Source organism: Phaseolus vulgaris, chromosome 8 (assembly GCF_051622355.1).
Source record: "Phaseolus vulgaris cultivar YP4 chromosome 8, ASM5162235v1, whole genome shotgun sequence".
Lineage (NCBI taxonomy): Eukaryota > Viridiplantae > Streptophyta > Magnoliopsida > Fabales > Fabaceae > Phaseolus > Phaseolus vulgaris.
Genome location: NC_143505.1, coordinates 25,937,367 through 25,945,220, shown reverse-complemented (window position 1 = coordinate 25,945,220; position 7,854 = coordinate 25,937,367). Strand labels below are relative to the sequence as shown.

Genomic DNA, 7,854 nt, shown 5'->3' with positions numbered 1-7,854 from the left:
TTCATAAGGGTTTCAATCAATTAATAGACTAAGATTGTAAAAGAAATATTAAACATATCAAAACACAATTTTAACACATGGAATTGGTTTTCAAAGATATCATAACTGTTTTCAATCAATTAATAGCGAAAAGAAAAGAACAAGTTACAAACATTTAGTTAAGTAATACGCTTGTTTTCAATAGTTAAGATACTTTTAAACTATTATTATACAGAACATTCACTCTCTTATAGTTTCCTAGGTTATAAAACCTTAGATTGTAAATGAAAGAAGTATTAAACATATCAATAAATAATTTTAACACATGAAATTGTTTTTCAAAGATATCATAACTGTTTCAATCAATGAATAGACCTTAGATTGTAAAAGAAGTATTACACATATCAAAATACAATTTGAACACATGAAATGGTTTTTCAAGGGTATCCTAGGTGTTTGAATCAATTAATAGACCTTAGAACATACGAAAACACAATTTTAACACATGAAATTGTTTTTCAACGATATTCATAATTGTTTCAATCAATTAATAGACTAAAATTGTAAAAGAAATATTAAACATATCAAAACTCAATTTTAATACATGGAATTGGTTTTCAAAGATATCATAAGTGTTTTCAATCAATTAATAGCGAAAAGAAAAGAACAAGTTGCAAACATTTAGTTAGGTAATACGCTTGTTTTCAATAGTTAAGATACTTTTAAACTTATTATATAGAACATTCACTTTCTTATAGTTTCCTAGGTTATAAAACCTTAGATTGTAAATGCAAGAAGTATTAAACATATCAAAACACAATTTTAACACATGAAATTGTTTTTCAAAGATATCATAAGTGTTTCAATCAATGAATAGACTTTAGATTGTAAAAGAAGTATTAAACATATGAAAATACAATTTGAACACATGAAATGGTTTTTCAAGGGTATCCTAGGTGTTTGAATCAATTAATAGCCCTTAGAACATACGAAAACACATTTTTAACACATGAAATTGTTTTTCAAAGATATTCATAAGTGTCTCAATCAATTAATAGAGTAAAATTGTAAAAGAAATATTAAACATATCAAAACACAATTTTAACACATGGAATTGGTTTTCAAAGATATCATAAGTGTTTTCAATCAATTAATGGCGAAAAGAAAAGAACAAGTTGCAAACATTTAGTTAAGTAATACGCTTGTTTTCAATAGTTAAGATACTTTTAAACTATTATTATACAGAACATTCACTTTCTTATAGTTTCCTAGGTTATAAAACCTTAGATTGTAAATGAAAGAAGTATTAAACATATCAAAACACAATTTTAACACACGAAATTATTTTTCAAAGATATCATAAGTTTTTCAATGAAGGAATAGACCTTAGATTGTAAAAGAAGTATTAAACATATCAAATTAAAATTTGAACACATGAAATGGTTTTTCAAGGGTATCCTAGGTGTTTGAATCAATTAATAGACCTTTGAACATAAGAAAACACAATTTTAACACATGAAATTGTTTTTCAAAGATATTCATAAGTGCTTCAATCAATTAATAGACTAAGATTGTCAAAGAAATATTAAACATATCAAAACACAATTTTAAGACATGGAATTGGTTTTCAAAGATATCATAAGTGTTTTCAATCAATTAATAGCGAAAAGAAAAGAACAAGTTGCAAACATTTTGTTAAGTAATACGCTTGTTTTCAATAGTTAAGATACTTTTAAACTTATTATACAAAACATTCACTTTCTTATAGTTTCCTATGTTATAAAACCTTAGATTGTAAATGAAAGAAGTATTAAACATATCAAAACACAATTTTAACACATGAAATTGCTTTTCAAAGATATCATAAGTGTTTCAATCAATTAATAGACCTTAGATTGTAAAAGAAGTATTAAAGATATCAAAATACAATTTGAACACATGAAATGGTTTTTCAAGGGTATCCTAGGTGTTTGAATCAATTAATAGATCTTTGAACATAAGAAAACACAATTTTAACACATGAGATTGTTTTTTAACGATATTCATAAGTGTTTCAATCAATTAATAGACTAAGATTGTAAAAGAAATAATAAACATATCAAAACACAATTTTAACACATGGAATTGGTTTTCAAAGATATCATAAGTGTTTTCAATCAATTAATAGCGAAAAGAAAAGAACAAGTTGCAAACATTTAGTTAAGTAATACGCTTGTTTTCAATAGTTAAGATACTTTTAAACTTATTATACAGAACATTCACTTTCTTATAGTTTCCTAGGTTATAAAACCTTAGATTGTAAATGAAAGAAGTATTAAACATATCAAAACACAATTTTAACACATGAAATTGTTTTTCAAAGATATCATATGTTTTTCAATGAATGAATAGACCTTAGATTGTAAAAGAAGTATTAAACATATCAAAATACAATTTGAACACATGAAATGGTTTTTCAAGGGTATCCTAGGTGTTTGAATCAATTAAGAAACCTTAGAACATAAGAAAACACAATTTTAACACATGAAATTGTTTTTCAAAGATATTCATAAGTGTTTCAATCAATTAATAGACTAATATTGTAAAAGATATATTAAACATATCAAAACAGAATTTTAACACATGGAATTGGTTTTCAAAGATATCATAAGTGTTTTCAATCAATTAATAGCGAAAAGAAAAGAACAAGTTGCAAACATTTAGTTAAGTAATACGCTTGTTTTCAATACTTATGATACTTTTAATAAACTATTATTATACAGATCATTCACTTTCTTATAGTTTCCTAGGTTATAAAACCTTAGATTGTAAATGAAAGAAGTATTAAACATATCAAAACACAATTTGATGGAAACCGTCCAGCCTCAAAACTTTCGGCCAAGAAGATAGACGAAGATCGAGCTTTAATGAAGAGTTTGAAAAGTCTTTTTCTTCTTCTTAGCCTTGTAAAAATTGTATAGAGTAGTTAGGAAGTTTTGGGCCTTGTATTTTGGGCAAAAGTAGAGAAAGATGTAAATAGAAAACAAAGTAATGTGTAAAATAGTAAAAGAGGGGTGCAAATAGAAATGTAGGCAAGGAAGACATGAGTCTCCACATGTCTTCTTCTTAATGGAGAGGATTTGCACCAATAAGGTGGTGACACTTGTCACACTCTCATTTGAGAGTTTTTGAGAGACTTTATCCTATAAATAGGAGTCTCTTATACATGTATTTCTTTAACTTTGAATTAGTAATGAAATGCTGCCTAGTTTTGGCCATTTTACTTGTTCTTAAGTTCTCCCTAGGTTAGTCTCCTTCAAGACTTAGCCTAGACTCTTTCCTAGTGAGTTGGCCTCACCTCTCACTCTCACAAATTCCTACTCCACTTCAATCCATGGAAACTCCTCTTGAGTTTCTTTAATGCTTCCGCTCATCATATCTCCTTCATCATTCATCCAAAGAAGAAATTACAAAGATCACTAATAGAAGAAGAACGTTTTTCGATCATTTGGTATTCAGAGCTATGGTTGTAAGATCTTCTTCTATTTTTTTCTAATTTCCGTGTTGTTCATAATGTTCTTGATTGTCTTGAATATTTACCGATTGATTTTGTGTTTTTTTTTTGTCTTTTTGTTCGGTTCAAATTAATTGTTCTTACTTGAACCTTCATGTATGTGCTTTTAGGTGTTCTTGTGTTTATGTTCATGTGTGCTTTTGAATTTTTTTGAGTTTTCTTCAAATTTGTTCAGTGAAATCTTCAAATTGATTTTATAATCATATATGTTTTGTGTAGAGTCATGTTTAGTCCAAATTTGTCATAAACTCCATTAGTTGAACTTTTTGATATTTTTTTCAAATTTCTTCTTAGATTAGAGCTCTTGAGTGCATTTGATTTTCATTTTTGAGTTCATAAATTGCTACTAGATCATTAGCAATTTTCTTTGACTTAGGTTTCCATTGTCATTCTCTCAAAATTCATTTTCGAAAATTCTCGAAAATTTTCCGAAAAAATTTCGTGGTTCAAAAAGCATTTCAGTGGTGTGCACAGTAATCTGGCCAGTTCTTGCGGAATCTTGTAAATTGTGGTGGTACAGTGAATCCAGAGGTACGAATAGCAGATCTGGTTTAGGTTTCTCGGACTTTATTCTTGAAAATTTTCTCTGCGATTTGCATTGTTGTTCTTCATCTTCTGCATCATTTTTCTTCTTTGGCTTCATTTTGAATCGGTGTGCGAAGATTGATCAAAGAATAGTAACGGTGCAAAACGGAGGTTTGTGATTTCCGATGACCTAAATCGGAATCGTGCGCGGAGGAATTGTGAACGGAGGAATCGCAAACGACAGTGGCGTTTTCCAGTGAAATCGGTGAACGGAGAAGACGACCGGAGAAATCTGTTTGAATCACGATCGAGTTGGTCTGGTGAATTGAAAATCGAAGAATTAAAGCAGTGAAGAATGAATTGATTCATGTAAGTTCTTCTTCCGCTTTCACTTCCGATTCCGAAGATTTTTGGTTCTACCTTTTGCGTTCATTGTTCTTCGTATTGTGGAGCGATTTTGGAGAAGATTAATCGGAGAATAGGTGAACGGTGGGTTGCAATTTGTTCATTTTGAATCGGTGCGTGTTTCATTCAAATGATTTCTAGAATTAGAGTGAAATTTGGCATCTGCGTTGAACAGAGCAGTTTGGAGTGCAGAACCAAAATCAATTGAAGCTGGAGTTCGTATTGTTTAGTGAGAATTTTGGTTTTGCAACTACGTAAACAAGAACTGCAGATAAGTTGTTTGCTTAAATTCCTCTGTGGTTTAAATTTTGGCAGCAGTTGGAGTATGCATGTGTGTAGTGGAGGTTTATTTGCCTAATTGAATTAAAAAAAAAATTAGATTCATTCAATTTTTTTTAATAAATTCTGGTGTTTCCCTTGATGTTTCAAGTCTTGATGCAGAATTTTCCGGTTTAGCTTGTGAAATTGGCAAAGTGAAGCTGTTGGTGAATTTTAAAATTGCAATTGACAATCGTAGGTCTTCATACTAGCTGTTCTGATTCAGATTTGATTGCTTGAAATTGTTGATCATTTTGGTGCAGATTTTAATTAAATAAAAAAAAGTATGTCTGCATTTGAATTCAATTTGTGAATTACAAATTGATTGAAGCTGATGCAGTGAATTGTGGGGTCCGTAAATTTGAAGAATTTGATGAGAAATGGTGTGGCGAAGGTGCAGGTGAATCAAGTACTACCAAGGTGTGCAATTAATTGAAGAAATTAAAGTAGAATCAGTGAAAGCAAATTGGAAATTGTTGAATTGGTGAAAGCGTGATTGTGGGTGCTTTTAACTAACCAAAAATTACTTATGTGTTGAGTAATTAGAAGTGTGTATTGGCAGCTACTGGAATTTGCAATCACACGGTGGGACCCATGCTTTAAAGTTAAATGCAATTTGTTGAATAATGAGGGAGCGTAAATTTTGGTGAGAAATTTGGCAATTGGAGTTCCTTAGCGCGGGACCCGCGAGAATTGAGTTCTTTGGACCAAGCTACATTGGGCAGCAACATTTTGGATTTCATGGTCTACTAAGAATTTTCATCATTCTTTGTTTTTTTTTTTTAATCCAATTCTAGTGCCAATCTTTAGGTGCTTCTTTTGAGTGCTTACTTTCTTGAAAACCTTTAATTTCTTGCTTGTCTTGATTTTATGGATAATCTTTGTGTTTGTCATCTCTAATCTCCTTTGAGTTTCACTCTTCAAATTGAGCTTTTATTGCTTTTATTATTGACCTCTTGAAGTGGAATATACCTTGAATTTGTTCTTTGTGAGAATTGAGCTAACTTCTAGGTAGCATCCTAAGAGAAGGCAAAGGACTTTGCAAGGGGTACTCACCTTTGGAGGACAAACAAGTAAAGGCTTGGAGAGAAACACTTGTGAGAAAAGAGAAGAGAACTTTGAAGATTTTTTTTTTTTAAAATTTTGTGTGATTTCAATTGTTTTGTAATTTGGCCATTATCTTTACTTTAGGTGTCTTGGAAGAGCCTTTGGTGTTCTTCCATCTCCTACAAATTTTCTTTAATTTTCTTATTAGATACACGCTTTAGACGGTGAGTGTGTCTTGAAGGTTCACAAGTGCCAACAAGCCTCACCATTAGGAGTCGTCTAGTTTAAATTTTTGCAATTTAAATTCTTAGTTTTTTAAAAAAAAAACTTTCTTTTAGTTTCTTTCTTTAGAAAACTCTTTGTTTGTGTTGAAGAAGTTTTCATTGGAAGGAGATTTGTGAAGTGCATTGGGATAAGTTCTGGCTAGGAAAGACTTGGTACTTAAGAGTGTCCATTGTGACCCACCTCTCTTTCCTGGGAATTTACCTTGTGTGCTAAACTCACTTTCCTTCTTGTGAAAAATCTTTTAAATACAAAGCTTAAATATGTCTATGTATACTTATCATCATAGTAGAAGAAAGATTTATAACCCTTATTATCAAAAAAAGGAAGGGATGCGTTTTGAGCCTAGAAGTTTATATTATTCTATCGAGCCTGAAGTATACATTCCTTACTTAGATGGAAATAAAAATGTTGAAGCATATTTAGAATGGGAAACAAAAGTTGATCAAATCTTTGAAAAACATCAATTGGATGAATTGAGCAGATTTTTCATGGCTACCCTAAGTTTTCAAGAATATGCTAGGTCTTGGTGGACAAAAAGGGAAACTGATGTTATAAATGGCAGAAAATCATAAGTACTTAATTGGGATGAATTGAAGATGTGTATGAGAAGAAAGTTTGTTCCACCTTCATATGTGAAAAAGAAAAAGCTTAGAGAAGAAATGAAAGAGCTTGTAGAAAAAGGAAGAAATTTTATATACAGAGAAAAAGAATATGTTAGAAGAGAAAAGGAGTTTAGAGAAAAATTCCAAGCTCTTGTCAGAAAGAAAGAAGAGAATGAGAAAAAGGAAAGTACAAAAAACTCTTTTTTTTCGAGTTGAATCAGATATCGATAACATTTTATCTTCTCTAGAAAACCCTTGTGAGGATGTGCTTGAAGAAAAATCTATGTTTGGAGCTGAACCAAATATAGATATAAATATTTCCTCCACAGAAAATACAGAAGAATGTTTGATTGAAAAGGAAGAAGAAGAGGAAACCCACAAAGAAGAAGAGTCTTTTATGACACCCCCTGAAAGCATGGTTGAGAAAGAATCCTTAAAGGGATTGCAATACTTTGAACTCTTCTTTTCAATTATATAATGCTCATTCTTCTTCACAAAAATATCAAAAACAACACTTTGTGATGTTGTTGCCTAGCTTGGGCAATAAACAACACAAAGTGAACAAAAATATTTTTGAAATGGGCCTTATGTTTTTCTTTAAAAAGAATTTTAAAGAAAAGGGGACTTATTTTTGTTTAGTTTTCTTTTCTTTTAATTTTCTTCTAAAAAGGAAATTTATCTCATGTTTGTTTGATGTTTATTGCAGATTGACATTTGACCCAGGAGGAAACCATCAAATAAACAGAGGTTGCTGTCATTGAGCATCATTCAGATCTGAGGACAGATCCTTTTCAAGAGGGAGGGGATGATGGAAACCGTCCAGCCTCAAAACTTTCGGCCAAGAAGATAGACGAAGATCGAGCTTTAATGAAGAGTTTGAAAAGTCTTTTTCTTCTTCTTAGCCTTGTAAAAATTGTATAGAGTAGTTAGGAAGTTTTGGGCCTTGTATTTTGGGCCAAAGTAGAGAAAGATGTAAATAGAAAACAAAGTAATGTGTAAAATAGTAAAAGAGGGGTGCAAATAGAAATGTAGGCAAGGATGACATGAGTCTCCACATGTCTTCTTCTTAATGGAGAGGATTTGCACCAATAAGGTGGTGACACTTGTCACACTCTCATTTGAGAGTTTTTGAGAGACTTT

At 30.8% G+C, this 7,854-nt stretch overlaps 1 long non-coding RNA gene across 5 annotated transcripts; it reads left to right on the top strand.

The window, feature by feature from the left end:
- The first annotated feature begins 3,868 nt into the window (after positions 1-3,868).
- LOC150025534 (uncharacterized) lies at positions 3,869-7,534 on the top strand. Of its 5 annotated transcripts, none has more exons than XR_016514503.1 (3): positions 3,869-4,063; positions 4,195-4,975; positions 5,121-7,414. It is a non-coding gene; the product is annotated as an uncharacterized LOC150025534 (long non-coding RNA). The 5 variants fall into 5 exon arrangements; XR_016514507.1 differs by lacking the exon at positions 3,869-4,063 and having other exon boundaries at positions 4,071-4,546; positions 4,638-4,975; XR_016514506.1 differs by lacking the exon at positions 3,869-4,063 and adding an exon at positions 7,421-7,534 and having other exon boundaries at positions 4,072-4,975; positions 5,121-5,200.
- Positions 7,535-7,854: the final 320 nt, after the last annotated feature.